The sequence below is a fragment of the Lolium rigidum genome, chromosome 6 (genome assembly GCF_022539505.1).
Source record: "Lolium rigidum isolate FL_2022 chromosome 6, APGP_CSIRO_Lrig_0.1, whole genome shotgun sequence".
NCBI classification, from domain to species: Eukaryota; Viridiplantae; Streptophyta; class Magnoliopsida; order Poales; family Poaceae; genus Lolium; species Lolium rigidum.
In genome coordinates, this window is record NC_061513.1 from 155,351,230 (window position 1) to 155,377,444 (window position 26,215).

Below are 26,215 nucleotides of genomic sequence, written 5' to 3' on the forward strand. Positions count from 1 at the left end.
GGTGCACCGTTTCAGCGGCAACAGCTACAAGGGATACCCTACTAGGGTGGAGGCGGAAGGAAGATACGCCCGTTATCTAGCGGGAGAGATGAGGGACATGAGGAGGAACCGGATGAAGACCATGGCCTTCGTGATGATTGTCATCGTGACCATGTTGGTCATGTTCTATGTGATTGTAGTTTAGGTTATGTGAGGTGTATAACGACACTTGCGACGACTATGTACCGAGACTTCTAACTTTGTGAAACTTCGTCCTTCGGTGTTGCATATGCACATGTGTTGTATGAATCAACATTCCGGAACGAGACATGTGTATTTGTGTATTGATACCGAAATGATACTTGACTCTCTATGTGCTTCTCATATTGCATGTGCTGCTGTACAAATATGAACTATTGTATAAATTTGCAAATATGCATTGTAATAAGCTGGAAAAAGGCTATAAAATTGTATTTTCGATCGCTACTGCCGGCGAACCTACATTACCTACTGCCGGCGCACAAAGCACGCGCCGGTGCTGGCATCCCTACTGCCGGCGCAGCAACAAGTGCGCCGGTGGAATATGGTAGTTGCCGGCGAATCAGGGCCGGTGCGCCGGCAGTAGCTGCCTTACCGCCGGCGAACATCCAGGCGCGCCGGCAATGAGCTGTTATCACCGGCCCGTTTGCAACGGCGGGCTTAGGGGCGCCGGCAATAAGCCTATTTGGTGCGCCGGCAGTAGGCCTTTCCCTTGTAGTGTCACTTCAGAAATTATCCTTGTTATCGTTTACCTACTCGAGGGCGAGTAGGAACTAAGCTTGGGGATGCTTGATACGTCTCAAACGTATCTATAATTTCTTATGTTCCATGCTACTTTTATGATGATACTCACATGTTTTATACACATTATATGTCATTATTATGCATTTTCCGGCACTAACCTATTGACGAGATGCCGAAGAGCCAGTTGTTGTTTTCTAATGTTTTTGGTTTCAGAAATCCTACAAAGGAAATGTTCTCGGAATTGGACGAAATCAACGCCCAGGGTCTTATTTTTCCACGAAGCTTCCAGAAGACCGAAAGGATTACGAAGTGGGGCGACGAGGCGCCGCCACGCCAGGGCCGCGCGGCCAGGGCTGGGCCCGCGCCGCCCTGTTGTGTGGGGCCCTCGTGCCGCCCCTAAACCTACCCTTCCGCTTACTTAAAGCCTTCGTCGCGAAACCCCCAGTACCGAGAGCCACGATACGGAAAACCTTCCAGAGACGCAGCCGCCGCCAATCCCATCTCGGGGGATTCAGGAGATCGCCTCCGGCACCCTGCCGGAGAGGGGAATCATCTCCCGGAGGGCTCTTCATCGCCATGATCGCCTCCGGATCGATGTGTGAGTAGTTCACCCCTGGACTATGGGTCCATAGCAGTAGCTAGATGGTTGTCTTCTCCTCATTGTGCTATCATGTTAGATCTTGTGAGCTGCCTATCATGATCAAGATCATCTATTTGTAATGCTACATGTTGTGTTTGTTGGGATCCGATGAATATTGAATACTATGTCAAGTTGATTATCAATCTATCATATATGTGTTGTTTATGTTCTTGCATGCTCTCCGTTGCTAGTAGAGGCTCGGCCAAGTTGATACTTGTAACTCCAAGAGGGAGTATTTATGCTCGATAGTGGGTTCATGCCTCCATTGAATCCGGGACAAGTGACGGAAAGTTCTAAGGTTGTGGATGTGTCTGTTGCCACTAGGGATAAAACATCGATGCTTTGTCTAAGGATATTTGTGTTGATTACATTACGCACCATACTTAATGCAATTGTATGTTGTTTGCAACTTAATACTGGAAGGGGTTCGGATGATAACCCGAAGGTGGACTATTTAGGCATAGATGCATGCTGGATAGCGGTCTATGTACTTTGTCGTAATGCCCTGATTAAATCTCATAGTAATTATCATGATATATGTATGTGCACCTTTATTTGTCAATTGCCCAACTGTAATTTGTTCACCCAGCATGCTAGTTATCTTATCGGAGAGACACCACTAGTGAACTGTGGACCCCGGTCCATTCTTTACATCTGAAATACAATCTACTACAATACTCGTTCTTTACTGTTCTTTGCAAACAAACATCATCTTCCGCACTATACGGTTAATCCTTTGTTTACAACAAGCCGAAGAGATTGACAACCTCACTGTTACGTTGGGGCAAAGTACATTGATTGTGTTGTGCAGGTTCCACGTTGGCGCCGGAATCCCTGGTGTTGCGCCGCACTACACTCCTTCACCAACAACCTTCACGTGCTCCTTGACTCCTACTGGTTCGATAACCTTGGTTTCTTACTGAGGGAAAACTTGCTACTGTACGCATCACACCTTCCTCTTGGGGTTCCCAACGGACGTGTGTAACTGCACGCATCACTTTCTATGCAAAAATTAAGGATAGAAGAGACATAATCTTTAAGGTCCTTACAAACAACACAAGTTTCATAAATTTTAGACATGAAGGATTCTATTTCAGAAGCTCCCATAAATAAGACAAATTGTTCTACCAATTCGAACCCAAAAGAATATAGTTATTCCAATTATAGTTCTTAATTAAAACTTCTTCACTAAAGCCACATTGAAATTTCAGATGTTTAGTATCCTGTTTAGAGCAACAGTTTATATCATGGCGTTTAAGCAAGATTTTAGCAATTGTATTCAATTTTTCTATCACAACACTCATGACTTTACCCGTTCTTGATTCTCTATAATTCATATATATTTCAATAAGCTCAAAATAGGTTGTGGGTTCTTCCATAAAAACAGTTTTTAATTTTTCGGTTTTTCAAATTTTTATGGATTTTTGGGTATATAAGAAAAATAAGACAAAAACAAACTAGACAAAAGTAAACTAGGAAAAATAATACTAGTTCTCGTAGTAGTGCCTGGGTATTTGATACTGGTTCGGTTGCTCACATTTGTAACTTGAAATAGGAACTGCGGAATAAACGAAGCCTGACAAGGGACGACGTGGCGATGCGCGTTGGAAATGGATCCAAGGTCGATGTGATCGCCGTCGGCACGCTCCCTCTACATCCACCTTCGGGATTAGTTTTAAACCTTAATAATTGTTATTTGGTGCCTACTTTGAGCATGAACATTATATCTGGATCTTGTTTAATGCAAGACGGTTATTCGTTTAAATCAGAGAATAATGGTTGTTCTATTTATATGAATAATATCTTTTATGGTCATGCGCCTGAGATGAATGGTTTATTCTTATTAAATCTCGATAGTAGTGATACACATGTTCATAACTGATAACCCACAAGTATAGGGGATCGCAACAGTCTTCGAGGGAAGTAAAACCCAAATTTATTGATTCGACACAAGGGGAGGTAAAGAATACTTATAAGCCTTAACAACTGAGTTGTCAATTCAGCTGCACCTGGAAAAGCACTAGCAACAGGGGTGATGTGAAAGCAGAAGTGATATGAGAGCAATAGTAACAGTAACACAACAGCAGTAACAGTAACACAGAGGCAATGGCACCAGAAAATAGTTGATACTACTTCCAATGACATATAGAACGAGTATATGATGATAAGAGATGGACCAGGGTTCCCAGCTATCTACACTAGTGGTAACTCTCCAATAACAAGTGTTGGGTGAACAAATTACAGTTGGGCAATCGATAGGATTGAAACCATTAAAACAGAACATCAAGATTATTAATCATGTAGGCATGTTTTCCATATATAGTCATACGTGCTCGCAATGAGAAACTTGCATAACATCTTTTGTCCTACCAGCCGGTGGCAGCCGGGCCTCAAGGGAATCTCATCGGAAATTAAGGTACTCCTTTTAATAGAGCACCGGAGCAAAGCATTAACACTTGGTGAAAACATGTGATCCTCATACCTACCCCTTCCCCTCCAGTTATCCCAGTTGCTGTCACTCTGGGGCCTCGGGTTCCGGACATAGACATGTGCAAACAACTTGTAGATACAGTCTAAGCAATAATTATAGAGCTTAAATCTAAGATCATGCCACTCGTGCACTAGTGACAAGCATTAAACACAACAAGATTGCAGCAACAATAACTTCACAAACTTATATAGATAGACTAATCATAATGTAACAATCCATCGGATCCCAACAAACACAACACCGATTACATCAGATGAATCTCAATCATGTAAGGCAGCTCATGAGATCATTGTATTGAAGTACATGGGAGAGAGAGTACCAACTAGCTACTGCTAGAACCCGTAGTCCATGGGGGAACTACTCACGGAGCATGATGGAGGCGATGGCGTCGATGGAGATGGCTTCCGGGGGCACTTCCCCGTCCCGGCGGCGTGCCGGAATAGAGATTATGTCCCCCGAAACGGAGTTTCGCGATGGCGGCGGCGCCCCTGGAGTCTTTCTGGAGTTTCGTCAATTGGTATCAGGTTTTTAGGTCACGAAGGACTTTATAGGCGAAGAGGCAGCGCAAGGGGGTGCCTGGGGGTCCACCCCATAGGCTGGCGCGGCCAGGGGGCCACCCGCGCCGCCTTATGGTGTGGGGGCCCTGGGCCTCCTCTCCGGGTCCCCTTCGGTGTTCTGGTCCGTCTCGGCGAAATAAGATGTTTGGCTTTTGTTTCGTCGAATTCCGAGAATATTGCCCGAACAGCCTTTCTGGAACCAAAAACATGAGAAAATAGGAACTGGCACTTCGGCATCTTGTTAATAGGTTAGTTCCGGAAAATGCATAAAATCATTATAAAGTGTGAGCGAAACATGTAGGTATTGTCATAAAACTAGCATGGAACATAATAAATTATAGATACGTTTGAGACGTATCAATAACATTGATGCTAAGTGAATTAAATTGAATGATAATTATACTTATATGTGGCACTGTCGTCTTGGTCATATTGGAGTGAAGCGCATGAAGAAACTCCATTCCGATGGACTTCTTGAGTCACTTGACTTTGAGTCACTTGATAGATGCGAATCATTTCTAATGAGAAAAATGACTAGGACTCCATTTTCTGGTACAATGGAGCGAGTTACAGACTTGTTGGAAATCATACATACCGATGTGTGCGGACCAATGAGTGTGGCATCGCGCGGTGGTTATCGTTATGTTCTAACCTTCACGGATGATTTGAGTAGACATGGATAAATTTACTTTATGAAACATAAGTCCGAAACTTTTGAGAAGTTTAAGGAATTCCAAAGTGAAGTAGAAAATCAACGTAACAAGAAGATTAAGTTTCTGCGTTCTGATCGCAGAGGCGAATATTTGAGTTATGAGTTTGGCATGCATTTAAAGAAATGTGGAATACTTCCACAGTTGACACCGCCGGGAACACCACAGTGCAATGGTGTGTCCGAACGTCGTAATCGAACTCTCTTGGATATGGTTCAATCTATGATGTGTCTTACTGATTTGCCGTTATCGTTTTGGGGTTATGCATTAGAGACAGCCGCATTCACTTTAAATAGGGCACCATCTAAATCCGTTGAAACGACACCATATGAATTATGGTTTGGGAAGAAACTTAAGCTGTCATTCCTTAAAGTTTGGGGTTGCGAAGCTTATGTAAAGAAGTTACAACCTGACTAGTTAGAACCCAAAGAGGAGAAATGCGTCTTCATAGGATACCCTAAAGAAACAATTGGCCATGGGTACACTTTCTATCACAGATCCGAAGGCAAAATCTTGGTTGCTAAGAACGGATCCTTTCTTGAGAAGGAGTTTCTCACTAAAGAAGTGATTGGAAGGAAAGTAGAACTCGACGAGGTTATTGAACATTCTCTCATAGATCAGAGTAGTGCAGTGCCAGAAGATGTTCTTGTGCAGCCTGCACCGATAGGAGAGGAAGCAAATGATAAATGATCATGAAACTTCGAACGAGGAAACTACTGAACCTCGCAGATCGACGAGGGAACGTACCACACCTGATTGGTATGATCCCTGTCTAAATTTCATGATTGTGGATAACAATGATGAAGACCCTGCGACGTATGAAGAAGCAATGATGAGCCCAGATTCCAACAAATGGCAAGAAGCCATGAAATCCGAAATGGGATCCATGTATGATAACCAAGTATGGACTTTGGTAGTAGCCGCAAGGCTGTCGAAAATAAATGGATCTTCAAAAGAAAAACAGATGTTGATGGTAATATTACTGTCTACAAAGCTCGACTTGTCGCGAAGGGGTTCCGACAAATTCAAGGAGTTGACTACGATGAGACTTTCTCACCTGTAGTGAAGCTAAAGTCTGTGAGGATTTTGTTAGCAATAGCTGCATTTTTCGATTATGAGATTTGGCAGATGGATGTCAAAACGGCGTTCCTTAATGGTGATAATGAGGAAGAGTTGTATATGGTACAACCAAAAGGTTTTTTCGATCCTAAAAATGCTGACAATGTATGCAAACTTCAGCGTTCCATTTATGGACTGAAGCAAGCATCCCGGAGTTGGAACCGATGCTTTGATAAGGTGATCAAAGACTTCGGGTTTATACAGACTCATGGTGAGGCCTGTATTTACAAGAAAGTGAGTGGGAGCTCTGTAGCATTCCTGATATTATATGTAGATGGCATATTATTGATTGGGAATGAAATAGAACTATTAAGCAGCATTGAAGGTTATTTGAATAAGTGTTTTTCAATGAAAGACCTTGGTGAAGCCGCGTACATTTTAGGCATCAAGATTTATAGAGATAGATCAAGACGCCTAATAGTGCTTTCACAGAGTACATACCTGGAAAATATTCTAAAGAAGTTTAGAATGGATGAAAGGAAGAAAGGGTTCTTGCCTATGTTGCCAGGTAAGGTCTTGAGTAAAACTCAAGGTCCGGCTACGACAGAAGAAAGAGAGAGGATGAACAAGATCCCCTATGCCTCGGCAGTAGGCTCTATCATGTATGCCATGCTGTGTACTAGACCGGATATCGCACATGCCGTTAGTTTGACCAGCAGATATCAAAGTGATCCAGGAATGGAACACTGGACAGTGGTCAAGAATATCCTGAAGTACTTGAAAAGGACTAAGGATATGTTTCTTTGTTATGGAGGTGACCAAGAGCTCGTTGTAACCAGTTACACCAATGCAAGTTGGAACACTGATCCTGATGACTCTAAGTCTCAGTCTGGGTACGTGTTTATATTGATGGTGCTGCAGTAAGATGGAGTAGTTGCAAGCAGTGCACGGTGGCGAAGTCTTCAACTGAATCTAAATACATAGCGGCTTCGGAGGCTTCATCGGAAGCGGTATGGATGAAGAGGTTCATTGTTGAGCTTTGTGTGGTTCCTAGTGCATTGGACCCATTAGTCATCTATTGTGACAACATGGGTGCATCGCCAATGCACAAGAACCAAGGTCACTCAAGAAGCTGAAACAAATCAAGCTGCGTTTTCATTCGATTCGCGAGTACATCGAAGATGGTGAAGTAAAGATTTGCAAAGTACACACAGATCTGAATGTGGCAGATCCGTTGACTAAAGCTCTCCCTAGGGCAAAGCATGACCAACACCAGAACGCCATGGGTGTTAGGTACCTTACAATGTAATCTAGATTATTGACTCTAGTGCAAGTGGGAGACTGTTGGAGATATGCCCAAGAGGCAATAATAAAGTGGTTATTATAATATCTTTGTGTTTACGATAAATGTTTGCATACCATGCTATAATTGTATTAACGAAACATTGATACATGTGTGTTATGTAAACAACAAGAAGTCCCTAGTAAGCCTCTTGTATAAACTCGCTTGTTGATTAATAGATGATCATGGTTTCGTGATCATGAACATTGGATGTTATTAATAACAAGGTTATGTCATTAGATGAATGATATAATGGACACACACCCAATTAAGCGTAACATGAGATCAAGTCATTTAGTTTAACTTGCTATAAGCTTTCGATACATAGTTACCTAAGTCCTTCGACCATGAGATCATGTAAATCACTACACCGGAAGGATGCTTTGATTACATCAAACGCCATTGCGTAAATGGGTATTTATAAAGATGGGATTAAGTATTCGGAAAGTGTGAGTTGAGGCATATGGATCAAGAGTGGGATTTGTCCATTAACAAGCGAGTAATAGTGTTGTACTCCTTATAATCTAGAATATGCTGAATCTCTTTATTCAAACCACCAAAGAAACATGCAAGCATAGCCTCATTATCCTCTACAAGACCACAGCGAATCATGCCAGTTTGTAATTCTTGATAATAGTCTTCTACATAATTTTTTCCTTGTTCTAAGCGAGACAATTTCTTAAGCAAATCACGTTGATAATGTGGAGGAACAAAACGAGTACGCATAGCAAGTTTTAAACCAACCCAAGTAGTAGGAATATTAGCATGGTGTACTCTACAATGCTCAGACCACCAAATAGATGCAAAATCTGTGAACTCACAAGTAGCAGCACTAACACGCAAATGATCAGGATAGCGTAAACATGCAAAGCGTTGCTCTACTTCCAATTCCCATGTAAGATATGCATCAGGATTATATCTACCCTCAAATGGTGGAATATTCAATTTTATTTTAGCAACATGATCATCATCACGTACCGGCCGTGGAGGTGGTCGAGCGTGGCGGTTCAGCTGCCGTGGACGACCAGGTGCAGGTTGTTGGACCTCCTCGTCATCCAGCGCGTTCTCATCGACTTGCTCATCCTCGTTCCCTCCATAATCCTCGTATCCTTCATCAGAAGGCGCATCATGTGCGGCTGCTGCAGCAGGAGCGGTACCCGCAGGCACATCCGCAAGGGGAACGCGGCGTGCACGACGTCGCACGGGCGGCGGTAACCGAGTCAACAGCTCCTGGAACTTCGCGTCGAGCTTGGAGTTGAAGGCTGCCTCGAGGCCATCGATCTTGTCCAGCGCGTCGGTGAGTTTGGCGTCAGCATCACCGAGGCGCCCATCCACGTCGGTTGTATGCCCGCCCAAAAGGTGGATGAAGTGAGCATGCATCTCTCGCATTCGTCATCTTATCCGGGTCAACGTTCGCCGACTCTGTGCCTGTCATGGTTAGTACAGAAAAAGCACAAATGTATATGCCTACAAACTACGGAATATGGTGGTTCACGCGCAATTCGTCAAGCAAAATACAAAGCTCTTACAAGTCCTTACCAAACAGGAGGAAGGCGATGTAACAACCAGCAAGGATCAGCGTCTCCAAAGATTGCCAAAGCGATTACCAAGTGTCGACAAAAGTGCACGTGGAGACAATATGTAGAGCTGTAGGAAGGCTAATATGGTAGCAAACAGCAATTGTCAAAACAGCAATGCAGTATTGAAAGTATGCTCAACGACGGTACTGTGCTGGTCCTAGGCTAGACCGTACTAGAGACGCGAGCCTAGTTCACCAACGATATCACGGCACGGCACACAAGCAATGAGCAGCGATGGCGTGATATATGGTGGCGGTTGACTCCAAGAAGCATAAAGGAATAGCTCAACAGCAAGATATAAGTGAAGAACACAGAAATTTCCGGGTAGTAAACTTAAAGGTCAAAAATCTCAACCTTCCCGACGTTTTTTGGCAATTCAGAGAGTTCGGAAAAGCGCACAACGGTGAAGCGGTTGTGGCTGGATAGAACTTTTTCTCCCGGTGATTTTGAGTGGTCAAACGTGCAAAACGGAGTTCGTATGCAAAAGTTATGGCCGGTCAAAGTTTGCTGTCCAAAACTGCCCAATTCGGAATAAAATCGACCTGACTAGTGGAAATCGTGGTCAACCCGACTTGGATGCGGATTTGACTTCTTTTTTTTGGAATTTTTTTTTTGGATTTTTTTTTCAAGTCTTTACCCGCGGCCGAGACTTATCTCACGGACAACTTAATTGTACAAGGACTCTGTCGCGGCAGAGAAACAACACGAATCTGTGTCGCGGTAGGAGACAGGGTATATGGCAGATGTATATGACTGTGGCGGAAACGATCTGGTGGGTGTATATGGTGGTGTATTTGGCAGTGGCGGAAGTATATGGTGGTTGTATATGGCAGTGGCGGAAGTATATGGTGGGTGTATATGGCGGTGATCTGCGTATGGTGCGAGCGGGCGGCGGCGTGACTAATATGACCAGAACTAGAAACTCTAAAGGAACTAGACACTAAGACCAGCAACTCGACACGAAGATGCAGACACAAATTCAACTATGCAAAACTGAAAAGACAATGCAAGGCGTGGCAGGGGGGTTTATGGGACGAGATGATCTAAACCCTAACTGTATTTTTGGCTTTTTCGTGGTTTATGGGTATGATGGCAGATGCAATCTACACTAGGAAAACAGTAAAATCTCACCGAGCAACCTGAAATCTGATACCACTTGATAGGGCAAAGATGGCCGATCTTTCGATGAGAGTATGATAGCGTCGATTTGTTGGTGGAGTTCGTGCTTGACGATCCGACTACACGTGCAAAGCTCGTGCGCCAATGCAATCGCTAGGACAATCTCCGGGAGTTACTGATCTTGCGGATGCACGATCAGCCTGACCAGCAAGGATCTTAATTCCTACCTGAAATCGAGAACAAGTAAGAACTAATAATGCAATCAGAAGTATTGCGGATATAGATTAAAGCTTTATTGAAAAGGTGGGATTCCGAATAGTCGGTCTTGTTCTGGGCGTTGGCCTCAAAAGAAGTACTCGAGAGTTGCAGCAATGGCTAACTTTTAATCTAATCAAAATCCGAGTCTAAACGTGACGGCTATGGGGGTATTTAAAGGAGGAAAAGGTGGGATTTCGACCAGCCATACGTATGGTGGCCGAACCAAACCCTAGAAGGCCTTTCCCCCTTCAATACGGACTCTGAAAAGTGGCTGACTTAATTCCTGCGAAAATGACATGGGCCTGGCCCAAAGCTAAAGGTGACGCAGCACCATATTATGATATGGACGAAATTATGAAATGGAAAACTCTATATTTCGTCCATGTCTTCATCTCTTCTTATGGTGGCTTCAAAGTTCTGAAATCTCCACTTGTGGCGTCATCTTCAATCCTCAAGTGCTTGCTGCCATCTCCTCCATGTGTGACCATGCTCCAATGCTTGTCCTCCTCGTCCATGCTAGGTCCATCATTCCTAAGAGTAACAAACATATCTGATTTAGGCAGCATCATAATCTTTATATGAGGAGTAGTTCCAAGAAACAAAAGTACCTGATAGTTAAGTTGTTTGGCACGAGCTCGAGTGATTGGTCCTTGTAATTGTGTGGCTGTAGGTACAGCGGTTGTATCAATAGATGGGATGTCCTCATCACTCTCACCCCCCTCTCGCCCCCCTCTCGGCGCCAGCGCGGGCGGCAGCCGGGCGCTACCGTCGGGCGGTGGATCCACCGCCCCGCGCTGCCGTCTCGCCTCGCTCTCGCCCCGCTCTCGCCTCCCGGCGGGCGGTACCGCCCGCGTTGGCACCAGCCTAAGCGCTGGCTAGTACTAGCACGTAGCAGGAGTACATGGGCTAGCTTCTCCGCATGTTTCCGTCAAGTGACAGGGGAATAACTACTGGAATCATTAGCTTCTCCGCATGGCCAGAAGACAGGTACAAAGATATGCTGCCGGGAGAGGATGCAATGGAGCCGGGTGAGTACTAGGAAGGGAAATCGGTAGGGATGATATATGTCAGGAGAAAACGAACGAGTGAGATGTGGGAAGATATATTGCTATAACGATTGAATCACACCTAGCAGACCAGTGTAAAAATTTAAATGAGGTAAGAATTGGCACGAGTTTGGCTAAATGGAGTAAACTGAATAACTTTCTACTAAATTGGGTAATCATTGTCACAAATGACAAAATAATGGGCAGAAAATGGAATTTACTAAATTAGCAAAGTCATCAACCGGCCACGAGTACAACAAAGGCAACAATAACAAAAAAAAAACTAGGGTTGCCGGCTAGAAATACATGCTCAGGTGCGAAGCTGAAGTCTAAACCAAGAAAAGAACGGTAGAGCAGAGCAAATCTCCACTCTACAAGATCTACAAGTGCGCCTGAGACTACGGTTAAACACCGGCAGCTCAGCCTGAAACTTCATGCGATGAGCTGTCACTCCGTGGAGCTGCACCAAACTGAAGAAGCACATTAGGCCGCTTGACAGAAGACCACCAACACCCAGGAACTAGCTAACTGCGCAAGTGAGCAGGCGAGTCTTCAGAGTTCGAGGGGGGAAGCTTCTGGACAACGCCTCCAGGAAGGAACATGGTGTTCATGAGTGTCGCCTTTGTCGGCACAGGGTAGCCATGCAACGCTTTCACGCAAGCTTCAACTCCCACCCCAAGGAAAGCCTAAGTCTTATTGAGAACCACCAGTGTCCCTCGTGCCATAGCGCAAACTCCGACAGCCACCCTAGGCATGAGAGCAGCCGCGCAAACCGAAGACACACCGTCTAAATGAAGCCGGTCACCGCAAGGGTCAGGTCATCGACAAGTAGGGATTTCGAGGAGGACCTCGAAGAAATCGCAAGTCAACATGAAGCAGACAGTGCCCAGGGGAGGACAACTAGCAGTAGGATGTGTGTCATGGGCACGCCTCCAAAAAGGTGAACGACATCCGTAGATGTCGTGGGCGGCAGCAGTGGCCGAAGCCTTGCAGTGCTTTCGCGAACACCCCATCACTGAATTAGCCTTTAATTAGCCTTGCAGTGGCAGATTTGAATGTTTTCGATAGTTCATTGTTTGGACTTTGGAGCGGGCCAACACTGAATTAGCTTTTGCAGCTATCTGCTGGCTGGATCTGAATCCTTTACCAAACTTGGAAAACATGACCCTCCTGTAAAAGATTCAGAGCCTTCCATCGGACTTTCTTCATCGAGTTATTCGTTATTTCCTTCCATCGGACTTTCTTCATCGAGTTATTCGTTATTGCAGCATGGTCCATTTGGTGTATCAGAAATGATCAGATATTCAGGGGCATCAGACCAAGCATCTTCAGATGCAAAGTAATGTTTAAGGAAGAATTGGCCATGGTTATCCATAGAGCAGCCAGAAGGAAGAAATACGTCAACTTCCAAACATGGATTAGCTCTCTTTCTTAATTTTGTTTCTTTGTAATATTAGATAGTCTGTAATTATCAAAAAAAACCCCAAAAATTATAAAAGTATCAGCAGGGCGTTCTTGTTTCCTCAAAAAAAAAAAAACACACACACAGTGAATTGGCTAGCTATACATGTCCGAGCGATTCATCAAAATTTGGTTTTAAAATTTGAATTAGAGACCCGAAGTGGAATTTTGGCGGGATTCTTCTTGACACCACGAGCAACATAGAACATCTATGCTTTGAATAGGGCATCTGCTAGAATGCTCTGAGATTCCTTTATGTCTCCGAAACAAAAGTTAGGAAGCACATTATGGAATCTTATGTTGGAAAAACTAATAAGTAGGATTGAAATCATTGGAGGATCACACACGGTACCTTTTGAAAGAGTTTTTAAGTTGGTGCTGAAAGATCAAAGAAGCGGACTAGGCATGGGGAGAGTTCTTAGCATAAAAGTACCAGTTTAGTGCTACAAATCTGATTTGCTACCACTTCACAAAAAAATTGTATAAATCTGACACTCCATGACAAGTGGTAGCAAATCGAAATTGTAGCACTAAAGCGGTAGTTTTATGCTAAGAACTCGTGGAGGGGTGGATGCATGGCCACAACTTGCACAAATTCATTGGTAGGAGTAGTAGGGATTTTGCAGATAAATAGGATTCTATAAAATGATCACAAGCACCAAACAATGAGATTACAAGCACCAACGTGAAAGCTTCTGAAGCGTTCCCACTCAAGTGACTTATTCTACTTGACACCGGTTTCTTCAACGGCTGGTTCGCCGATCAAACAAACCTCTTGCAAAGGAAAGATTGACTAGACAAAGCTAGTGGAATTCTTAGGTGCCACAAGGGGAGAGTCTTGGATCCCATAAGAGGGATATCTTTTTAGGTGTTGTGGATATACTTTATGAATATATACATGACATCGCTATATATTGGTGAACCAAGGTGACCTACAAGAGGTGAGGCTGAGAAGCCTATAGGGATGACCATTTACCAAGGATCAAGATGGAGACCCAACTCCCCCGCAAAAAAAAGATGGAGGCCCAACCGGCTAGGACAGGACCAAGACGGATCGAGATAGAAGTCTAAAGGCAGAAGTCTTGGAGCATACAACCCAAATTCCTAGAAAAGGCGTAATATATAAGCTAGCCTTCGAATAGCCTAAAGGCATGAACAATCACATCATGCTAACCATACACACTTGTTGCCATAACTATAGCAGAAGTAGAAATCTACCACTGCCACGGATCTTGAACCTAGGTAAACCGTGTGTCTCACCCTCCCGGATATGCACCGACCCTACGCGTCACGCCTTCTCTCTCTCTCTCTCTCTCTCTCTCTCTCTCTCTCTACGTCGTGATGTACCCTCCATGGCTTATATGTGTCGACAATACCACGATAGTTGGCGCCCACTGTGGGGCAGGTGCTATCTGGAGTTGACGTTCAACAAAACCATTGCCGTCGGCCGCGTCCTCTACTACCGCAGCCCGCCAATCGTGTCGACTGATTCGTGCCGGCTTCATGCTATGGCCAACCTGGTCATCCACACCATCATCCCGTTCGGTGGCTTCACATCCACATTAGCTTCACCGGACCTAGCGCCAGCTTCGACGTTGAAAACACTCCATTCATCTTAGCGGCAGAGTAAGTGGCAACAAACATATCTGGTTATGCTCTTTCTGTGGAGACGGCTAAGTTTCGGATCTGCAAAACACCCACCATGCTCATCCCTGAAGCGGAGATCGAGGTGGAAGACAACCTTGGATCCACCTTCTTAGATGAAGTTACGAATCCAAGTCATTGCACTTTGTTGCCTCCGTCGGTCCCGGCTCCAATCCAACCGAATCCATCAACGAAAACAAGATGACCCTCCTTCTAGAAGGGGAGGTTCATATCCCTCTCATCCTCGATGATAATTTGTGCATGATCACGTATGAAATGATGATATTATGAAGGGTTTTTTATCCCAAAATTTTGTGAGCTCCTTCTTGCATTTTTGCAAAGTGAGCTTCCATTTTAGTATTGGGCTTGGCGATGGTCTTCACAAATTGAGTAACAGTAAAATGGAACTACTTAGGAGCCACCACAGCGTTTTGACGTTTTTAACCGTCAGATTACATTGCAGAACGGTCCAGATTTATCAAAATCACCGAAACGTCGTTCTAGCCATTCCCATCGGCGATTCCCCTCAAGCAGGCCGGCACACGTTACCGGGCTTCTACTCCGCAGGCCGAGTTCACCGTTCTGTGGTCAATCGGGCTTAGAAAACTTGAAATGGGCTGATAGGTTACGTGAGGCCTGCTTTTATTTTCTTCCTCACCTGGCTTTGTAACCACTGATTTACGGGGAACCCTGCCTCACCTCATCGCACAGGTTAAGCTAAAAAAAAAAACCCTCATCGCACCGGTGGTGGTTGCGGCGGCGACATGAACGTCCTCTCACTGTCTCACGCCTTCCAAGAACACTAGGATCTTCCTCCTTGACGTCCTCCCAGCGGCTACCATCTAGGGTTATGGTATCGGGGGAGGAAAGGGGCTGGGAAGGAGATATGTCGTGCCGGTGTCGCCACGGTCTTCTGGTCTTCCACCCCTCCCGTCACTTCCACTTTCCACTCGAAAGGGAGTATTCTGGTGACTCCGGTGGATTTATCACGGGCTCGTGGCTCAGGAACAACAAGGGCAGGGGAGGAGATACACACATGACGAAGGTACAAAGCCCCCTTTACCTTCTCCATCCTCTGAACATTAATCAACGGATGTGTATTTGTGTGAGCCTCAAAGGTTTACACTTATCATTTCAGATTCTGGAGAAAAACGACTACACCTTCATATGTGTGAATCCATACATAACGAAATAAGGTCTGTGCTTTTGCCACAAACCTTCCTAGCTCTGAGTTCTGCACTTCTAAAGTTCTAATTATAGAGTGAATCTTAATCGCCTAACTTCTCTAACCCATGTCAGGTTGTAGAAGAATATCAGGCCTCTACAATATCACATTTTAAATCAAGGACCACTCTATTGAATTTTATTACAGCTGCGATGTCAACTCAGCTGAATCTCTTGTCCACGTGTCTATGCAGTATGTCATTTTTTGTGCACTTGAAACCTGTTCTGTTTGAATCAACTCGAATCACCAGCCATGGTCCTATTAGCTTGGCTTTTTTCTCCATTTGTCTTTTGTTTAAAGAGGCGGAAGGTTCTCAGATGGTTGGGATTCATGTGATCGACGAGCAAAAAGATGTAACAAGCCAAACCATGATATACCTAGCACAGCTGAAACCAGCGGTAACAACAAAGCTTGTCAGGTAAGGAACAATCCATCCCCTGGTTTTCACCTTTGTCTCATTTACATAATGCCCCTTGTTTTGCTGTAGTTTGTGATCCAAAAGAAGTCCATTACGACATGCACATATTACTTGGCTCCAAACCAAAATATCAGCATGATAGAATGCCGTAATTAAACCAGGAGACTGGCAATTGTGTATGGTTACAAATCTTTGTGTGATCTGTACTGAGCCAAGGTTCCTTCACAATGATACAAAGTAGAAATGTTGCATAAAAGAACATGCCATTTTAATTATGAAAACTTTACAGCCCCCAATTGAAAATGATACTTTCTCCGATCCAAAATAAGTGTCGGTGACTTATTAGAAACTCTATACTAAATTAGTACAAAATTTCAAACACTTATATGGATCTGAGGGAGTAGTTTAGAATGATTTCTGACTGATTATGCTAGAAAGTTTATCTCATCTGTCTCTCTGGAGCACGATTTCGAGGCGTAAGTTTTAACCATGCACATAATGCCTTTTAGTTAAGAAAACAGTGCAGCCTCCAATTGTTATTACTGATTGATTACATTAGAAATTTTATCTCTTCTATCTGTATTAAGCACAATTCTGAGATGTAGGTTTTCAGTTTTAACCATGCCCATACCTCATACCGCCTTCAGCTTTTTTCGTGTTGCAGAAAGGAGCATGGCCTCATAATAGTTAAATTAAGAAAAAACTCTGCTGCCCCCAACTGTTCTGATATGCCGGTTGGGTTAGAGTTTTTAGTGCTGACTTTTAGAAAGTTCGTACTATCTGTTGGAAGCACAATTTTGAGATTTATGTCTCTTTAATCATACCGTGCCTTCAGATGTTCTCTTCCCGAACGTACTGTTATTTCTTGAAATAAAGCTACATGTGAAGGTTCAGTTCTTGTTGTAAATGTCTTTGTTAGGATCTTCTTGGTATCGGCCATAACCATCCATAATGAGGCATTGGTTCCAGGTCTGATTGAGATATCCAACTCTTCCGTCCTGCTAAACTGAAGACTGTATAAAGCGAAAATTATAATGTGAGGTAAAACTAAAGATTGTACCAGGGATAGAGCACGACAATACGAGATGTGAGCTGATGGAACACACTTGCAGACTGCAATACAAATACAACATCTCGTTTTCGATACTCTGGAAAAGAATGTTGCGTTGACTTTTGCATTGCTAGCTAACATACATTCTGCATATAAGAAAACTTTCAGTAGTAGCAAACATGAGGCTATCTAGCTATACATACAGCTCCCATATATGGTGGCGCAATTTCAGTAACAAACATGAGGCTGCCACTTGCTACCTCAGCCATTGTAAGTTGGTACACCTAAATTTACGTACGCCATGAGGATGATGAAGATGTTAGAAGTGGTTGTCTTACCTCAGCCATTAAACAATGATGTTGTTTCGTGATGAAAATCTTTAGATTTAGTAGTTTATGAAGATCTGGTATATCCAATCTGCTTTTTGTATATCAGTTCTGCATTGTTCAGATTTTCTTATGTATTTGTACCATATGTTCTTGAATATCCATAGATCTTCTCCTCATAATGTGTGTCTTATGTTCTTTATATAACTCCAGCCTATGTGCTATATATTTTTTCAGTTTGCCAATGGATTTTGGCTACTACATCTGTCCATAAAAGGATGACACAAGTTTGTTTTAATTTAGATATATCTAGATTAATTTAAATTTAGACAAATCTCTGACATCTTTTTATGTACAGAGGGAGTATTATGAATTAAGAAACATAACCGATGCTACTATTGTTAGCCCTTCATCTAATGACATGAAAACTTATGCCATCATTAAGCTACAACTCATCGAATTCAACCAGACCAAAATATCCACGTGTAGTGTAAAAAATATTTTGACAGGCCACATGATTAAGGACCAAGACATTTGTACCTTCACATATAGCCAAACAAATTAGTTAATTTTTATTTGCTTTCTATCACAGAAGATGAAATTATCCAGATGCTTGTATTCCATACTCAGATTTTTTTCCAATATAGTCGGGCGCAGCAACGCGCGCTATTATGGTCTAGTGTAGACTATTTTGGATAGATCTCGCCTGCTAGATAATACCCATGGTATATCAATGGCCATTCACGGCGTGGTTGCAAGCCGGCGCCTCACGCTTGAGAAGCTTACCAAAAGAGGTGATCATTGCAGAATATTGATGTCGTTTAAAGATTCATTCAGCCCAAAGAAAGCATACCAAATCTAGAGATCCTCTGAGGCCACTTCTTCAAGCATAATGGTTGGATCATGATGATGGCAAGTGCAGTAACTGTGCCATATTGCCTGGCATTTCTTCTACCTCTAGTGCATACAGTCGATACTTCTAAGCATCCTTGAACACCCCTTGCCTCATTCATAGTCATCAACCTCTTCGTGTCCTCCTCATTCAGAGCTTGAAGATATTTTTCTCTGAAGACACGTATCATTGTCTTTGCAAATAGGCAAACAAATTTTAATTTTCGCCAATGGAAAGATACTCATCAGTGTAATCAACAATAATTCCGTAGGCAATTATCCGCATCGCCACTGATATTTTCCCACTGATATTTTCTGGTACAGGGTAAATCTAGTGAGGCCAACGACATTCCTCCGATCCGATATGTGAAATAACGGAAGTGTGCCTCACATGCCTTAACTATCTTGAGGAAAAGCTTTCGCCTCATCCGATATCGTATACGGAAAAGATATTCATTGTAGGCTGGTACCTCCGTTAAGTAGTACCACATCAACATCTCGGAGCCCATCACTCGGTTGGTCGAGATGCACAGCCGGCCGACGGTTGATCCCCGCCGCTTCCTCTTCCGGCTGGCTTCGCCGTGGAGGTTCTGCACCGCCACCACCAGCAGCATGTCTTCGATTTCGTCATCATAGGATTCCCAAAATGAATCATCCAAGGAAGACAAATCAAAGTATGCATCCACCTATGCGCTCCGCACCGAAGTCCATGATTTGCTCCACGAACTCATATATTTCGTTAAATCAGTTTGTTACTTTCACTAATCATGATGATCAGTTGCTAAATCTAAACAAAAAAATCGAAGAAAGGGGCGGAATCGTACCTATGAGCGACGGCATGTCGAAAACTTGAACGGCTACGAGCTGAGGAGCGCCGGCGGGTAGCGCAGACGGGTAGTACGGACAAAGGGGCCGCGGTGGCCTAGAACCTCTCGGTTATGAGCCTGTCACGTCCTTTGGGGCCGCTTCGACCGGAATCCATGGTGGCGGCGGTCGGCGGTGCTACTGGGTGAAATAGGATGGTCTCCTTGGCTCCGCCGACATGGGAACGAATGTGCTAGCGTTGGGTATGCTTCTCGGTGGCGCGGCGTGGCTGGAGTGGCGCAGATCTAGGGCTAGAGGGGGAGGTGGCAGTGGCGGCGCGAGGGTTCCTCAGGCCAAGTATATACAGCATTTAAAGCTGCGATACAGGTTTGCTGCAAAAAAAGTTTACGGACCGGACTATTTTACATTATCTGCGCGGGTTAATTTTTCGTCCCAGTACCGCATACCGACTGTTATTATGCGGATTTAGACTGGATGGTATCTAGTAGAAATGCTGTAACTATGTAGTCTGACCCCTCGAGCGAAACTTGTGTTGGCCCAGCAAGGAACCCCTACGATCCTACCTATCGCTTCGGGCGAGTCGGATCCTCGTCTCGTCTAATGGAGTTACACCGCCCAACGGCCTACGTAGAAAGCAGCCTGTTTAAAAGCTGGAATGGTCGCTCTAAGTTAGCTAGTCCATGTACGTAAGGTTTTCAGCATTGGGATTTTTTCTTGTCGGCAGTGTCGTATCGTAGTGGTAATATGAGGTTTCTATTTTGGGAAAATCTAACGAAAAGCGCCGCATAAGCAGCACTTCCGTGCGACGCGCCACGATGCGTGCGAACTGCATCGCGTCCTATAAGGAACCGGCACCTTTTTTTTCCAACGCGAGCTCGCAGCCCCACCCTCACCGCGTCACCTTATCTTTATCCTTGCCGGTAGCTCCTGTCCACAGAATTTGCCTTCTCTCTCGACGCGTGGAGCCGAGCCGCGAGCTGAGAAGTTGGGGAGCGTCGTCGGTGGCGAGGATTTGCGACGCACTCGCGAGGAGTTGCCACTGTAGCGGGTGGAGGCCTTCGCCGATGCATCTGCGGCACGCTCGCGAGGAGGAGAAGGAGCCTCTGCTAGCAGGAGAGGCCTTTCGCCGGTGAGCGTCTCCGGCACGCTCGCAAGGAGGAAAAGCCTCTGCTAGAGGAGAGGCCTTTCGCCGGCGAGCATCTACGGCGTGCTCGCGAGGAGGAGGAGGAGGAGGAGGAGGAGGAGGAGGTAGGAAAGGTTGTCGCCGGCGAGTATCTGCGGCGTGCTCGTGAGAGGAGGTGGTGTTCCGCGTGTGGAGGAGGAGCCACTCCCTAGGGCGTGTGGAGGAAGCTGCCGCCATTGACGAGGGCCTGGAAGAGTCTTGCGGTGTCGTGCTATCAACCTGGCAGTTAGGCTTTAATTAACCTGGAAATTAGGCTTAGTGATCGTGGCAATTCTACATGTAAGAGCGGAACCCCCTCTCCCCTGGTCGTCCCTCGCGGCGGCCCAAGGGGAGAAAAACCCTAGCGCCGCCCACCCGCTCCCCCTCTCCCCTCCCTCCCCTGCCGCCGCCAGCGTGTGCCGCCGGGCAAAGCCCGCGCGGTGCCGGCGGCGGCGGGCCTTCCCTTACCCGACGCGTGGCGGGCCGTGCGGGGCGGCGCCGATCCAAGGCGGCGGTGCATCTCGGCGGAGGTCGGCGGGGCCTGGCGCGGCGGCGGCCGCCGAGCCGCGTCAGGGGCGTCCTCTCGCACATGGAGGCGGCAGTGGTGGCCGCTGCAGCTGCGCGTGGTGGCTGTGGTGGTGCGTGGCGGCCGGGCTCGATCTGGGCCTGTGCGGGCCGGCGTGGGCCGTGGCTTTGGGGCATGGTGGCGGCGCGAGGAGCTCTGTCTCCGGCGTGCTGCGTGGGCGCAGCTGCAGTGGTGGTTGGCCGGCAAGGGTGGCTTCCTACCTCGAGCTCTTGCTGGCCGCCGGTGAGGCCGGTGGTGGCCGGCACTCCTCTTCGGCGACGGTGAGGCCGGTGTGGCTTCTTGCCTTTATGGTGGCGGTCCAAGCCAACATCTGCATCTACGTCCATCGTCTCCAGTTCGCCGCTGGCGGCATCGGGGGTACGGTGAAGGACCAGGGTGAAAGCCCTGCCCGGTGCTTCCGGTGCGGATCACGGCGACGCCCGAGGGCGCCGCTTCCTTCCTGAAGGCGTGATCTTTGGTCCCAACTGTGCCTTCCCTCTCCTCTGGTGCCAGGGGAAACTGTAGGGATTCGTAGCATAGAAAACAAAAAATTTCCTACCGCGAGAACGCAATCCAAGCCAAGATGCAATCTAGAAGATGGGAGCAACGAGGGGATGAACGAGACTAACCCTTGAAGATTTCCAAAGCCTACAAGAGGAGGCTCTCGTTGCTGCGGTAGACGATCACTTGCCGCTTTCAAAAGCGCGTAGAAGATCTTGACGGTGTCACAATCGGGCAGCACCTCCGTACTCGGTCACACGTTCGGTGTTGATGACGACGTCCTTCTCCCCGTTCCAGCGGGCAGCGTAAGTAGTAGATCCTCCTTGGAATCCCGACAGCACGACGGCGTGGTGGCGGTGTCGATGGAGATCTCCGGCAGGGCTTCGCCTAAGCGTATGCGGGAGAAGTGGTGGAGGAGGAGAGGCTAGGGTTTGGGAGAGGGGGTGGCTAGGGCGCCGGCCATGGGCAGCCCTAGGTGGTGCGGCCAAGAGTGGGCAGCCCCATCCCTCTCCTCCTCATTATATAGGTGGAAATCCCCAAGTGTTGGTATCCAAGTCTTCGAATAAGACCCGAAACCAAAACCTTCCATAGGGACAAAACCTACCCAAGGGGGGAATCCCACTCAAGGTGGGACTCCCACCCCTTCCTTGGGGGTTGGCCGGCCACCCTTGGGGAGTCCACCTTGGACTCCTCCCCTTTAGGGTTGGCTGGCCATGCAAGGTGGAGTCCCTCCGGGACTCCACTTTCCACGGTGATTTCTTCCGGACTTTTCTAGAACCTTCTAGAACCTACCATAAATGCACCGGATCATTTCCAAACTTGGAATATGACTTCCTATATATGAATCTTATTCTCCGGACCATTCCGGACCTCCTCGTGATGTCCTGGATCCCATCCGAGACTCCGAACAAAACTTCGAACTCCATTCCTTATTCCATATCTACTTAAACGACATCAAACCTTAAGTGTGTCACCCTACGGTTCGTGAACTATGTAGACATGGTTGAGACTTCTCTCCGACCAATAACCAATAGCGGGATCCGGAGATCCATAATGGCTCCCACATATTCAACGATGACTTTAGTGATCGACCGAACCATTTACATATGATACCGATTCCCTTTGTCACGCGATATTTTACTTGTCCGAGGTTTGATCATCGGTATCTTTATACCTCGTTCAACCTCGTCTCATGAAAAGTACTCTTTACTCGTACCGTGGTATGTGGTCTCTTATGAACCATTCATATGCTTGCAAGCTATTTAGACGACATTCCACCGAGAGGGCCCAGAGTATATCTATCCGTCATCGGGATGGACAAATCCCACTGTTGATCCATATGCCTCAACTCATTCTTTCCGGATACTTAATCCCACCTTTATTACCACCCATTTACGCAGTGGCTTTTGATGTAATCAAAGTACCTTTCCGGTATAAGTGATTTACATGATCTCATGGTCGAAAGGACTAAGTAACTATGTATCGAAAGCTTATAGCAAATAACTTAATGACGTGATCTTATGCTACGCTTAATTGGGTGTGTCCATTACATCATTCATATAATGACATAATCTTGTTATTAATAACATCCAATGTTCATGATCACGAAACCATGATCATCTATTAATCAACAAGCTAGTTATAAAGAGACTTACTAGGGACTCTTTGTTGTTCACATAACACACATGTATCAATGTTTCGGTTAATACAATTATAGCATGGTATGTAAACATTATCATAAACACAAAGATATATTATAATAACCATTTTATTATTGCCTCTTGGGCATATCTCCAACAGAAACCCTATGTCCAGTCCATCGGGCAAGGCGGCGGCGGCGCCATGGCGTCGTTCTCTTCTTGAAGACGTTGTCGAGGCTACTTGGGGAGAGGCCGATGTGTTACTGGAGGCTGGACATTGCGATGCGTTGCCGGTGTTGGCTACTGGCCAGGGCTTGGGGCTTCGAGGAGCTATGTACGACGTGGTGGATGCAACCTAGTCAGCTGCTTCTCCAAGTCCGAAGGATCCTGCCTTCTCCTCGCCGACTCTTCTAGGCTCATGAGGGGAGGTACTTTGGTCCGGGCAGCCTTGGAGTCGTGGTCGTGCTATGGTGGTATCTCGCTTGGTTCGTGACGCGGTTCGGTGGCTCCGTGCTCCATCTCCTCACCTCTTTTGGTAGGATGTTGGGGCGGGTCGTTCTCATCGGGTCGTTTGTAGCGGGGTGTTGTAAGCCGCTTGGCTATGTATCGTCTTGGGTGTGTGTGGAGTTGTATCGGCCGTCGGCCTCTTCTTCTATGTGATTGATATGTCTTCCAGGACATATTCTCGAAAAATAAATTCTACATGTAAGAGCATCTCCACTTGTTGGGCCTGCCCACGACGAAATCCGGACGAAACAACCGCCGGATTGGACGAAATAAAGTCGTGGGGACTACCGTATTTCCAGTCGTCCACCCGGAGTTCGGCGGACATAGTTTAAATTCAAACAAACCATCGTCCCGCGCTACAAATACGGCCAGTTGATCGGCAAAAAGACCAGCAAAAGGATCAGCCACAGATCGGCGATACGAGGGAAATTACACGGAAACAGGCTCATCGGCAGTCCCGGCTGGCACGGCGGTGTCCGACGGACCAGTTTCCTCACACGCCGTGGTCGAAGCGGCGGCAGTCGACGTCGAAGGGGCGGCAGTCGACGTCGAAGCGGCGGCAGTTGACGTCGTAGCAGCGGCAGTCGACGGTGTAGACGGTGAGGAAGACGAGGTAGGAGCCGGCGGAGACGATGAAGAACTGGCCGGAGTGGGTCGGAGGATGTCGCTGCGGTGGCCCTGGTACCAAATCCTCGTCTCCTCGTCCATCAGATCCGTGTTCCCGCCCATCAGAAACGCCAAGTCAGTGTTCCTCTTCTTCGCCTCTGTCGTCGTCTTCAGCAGGGCGATCCGGGCGCCTTGGTTGACAAGCATCTCCCGCCACCTGCCGTCGAACTTGTCGTCCCTCCCGGCGGCGTGCATCCTCGCGTCGGCCCAGCACTTATCGAACGACGCCTGCAGCCTGTCGGCTGGATTGCCCGTCTTTTTGATCTCTTTCAGCTTCTTCTGGCCGAGTTCCGGGCGCCCATCCGCCGCGCCAGCCGCCGGAGCGTCGGGGTTGTACGGCTCGGTCTTGCTCTTCGAGAGGGTCTTGCGGGTTTCCGCCCACTTCTCGCACTTCTCGATGCGGGCGTAGACGTTCAGAAACTTGAACTGCATGCCGGTGTCCTCCACGTACATGTCCAAAGCACGACGCAGCTGGGGAAAAAGAGCGGATACGGGTCAGCTCACGACGATCTTCACGGTGCACAGCTTATCGGTGATGCAGGGTCGACGGAGCATACCTTTTGCTCCAAGCCATGGAGCCGGAGGTGATCATCTCGTGGATCTCCTCGTCGTTCGGCGCCGCCATCGCACCGAACGGGAGCGGCCCTCGTCGCAGGGCCGGCGAGGTGCCCTCGTACTGGTTCCCGCTGCCGCCGCCGTCGAGCTCGGGCGGCGACGGCGTGAACCTGGACGGTTGGACGTAGGTGCCCTCTTGGAACATGGCAGGCGGCGACGGCGAGTAGAGCGAAGGGGAGAAAGTCGACGGGGAACTGCTTGTACCTTGCGTCGGCCATTTGATACGTCTCCGACGTATCGATAATTTCTTATGTTCTATGCCATATTATTGATGATACCTACATGTTTTATGCACACTTTATGTCATATTCGTGCATTTTCTGGAACTAACCTATTAACAAGATGCCGAAGTGCCAGTTCCTGTTTTCTGCTGTTTTTGGTTTCAGAAATCCTAGTAACGAAATATTCTCGGAATCGGACGAAACGAAGACCCAGGTTCCTATTTTCACCGGAAGCATCCAGAACACCCGAGAGCCGCCAGAGGGGGGCCCTGTGGGCCCCAGACCATAGGCCGGCGCGGCCCAGGCCCTGGCCGCGCCGCCCTATGGTGTGGCCCCCTCGTCAGGCCCCCGACTCTGCCCTTCCGCCTACTTAAAGCCTCCGTCGCGAAACCCCTGATGCGAAAAAACCACGATACGGAAAACCTTCCAGAGCCGCCGCCATCGCGAAGCCAAGATCTGGGGACAGGAGTCTCCGTTCCGGCACCCTGCCGGAGCGGGGAAGTGCCCCGGAAGGCTTCTCTATCGACACCGCTGCCATCTCCACCGCCATCTTCATCACCGCTGCTGCTCCCATGAGGAGGGAGTAGTTCTCCATCGAGGCTGGGGGCTGTACCGGTAGCTATGTGGTTCATCTCTCTCCTATTACTTCAATACAATAATCTCATGAGATGCCTTACATGATTGAGATTCATATGATGATGCTTGTAATCTAGATGTCGCTATGCTAGTCAAGTGAGTTTTACTTATGTGATCTCCGGAGACTCCTTGTCCCACGTGTGTAAAGGTGACAAGTGTGTGCACCGTGTGGGTCTCTTAGGCTATATTTCACGAGAATACTTATTCACCGTTGAATGGCATAGTGAGGCGCTTATTTATATCTCTTTATGATTGCAATATGTTTGTATCACAATTTATCTTTGTGCTACTCTAGCA

The 26,215-nt window shown here is 46.8% G+C and overlaps 1 long non-coding RNA gene across 2 annotated transcripts; it reads left to right on the forward strand.

Moving 5' to 3' along the window:
• Window positions 1–15,383: 15,383 nt before the first annotated feature.
• LOC124667918 lies at window positions 15,384–17,726 on the forward strand. Of its 2 annotated transcripts, XR_006991476.1 has the most exons (4): window positions 15,384–15,714; window positions 15,808–15,865; window positions 15,969–16,312; window positions 17,282–17,726. It is a non-coding gene; the product is annotated as an uncharacterized LOC124667918 (long non-coding RNA). The 2 variants fall into 2 exon arrangements; XR_006991475.1 differs by having other exon boundaries at window positions 15,969–17,726.
• Window positions 17,727–26,215: the final 8,489 nt, after the last annotated feature.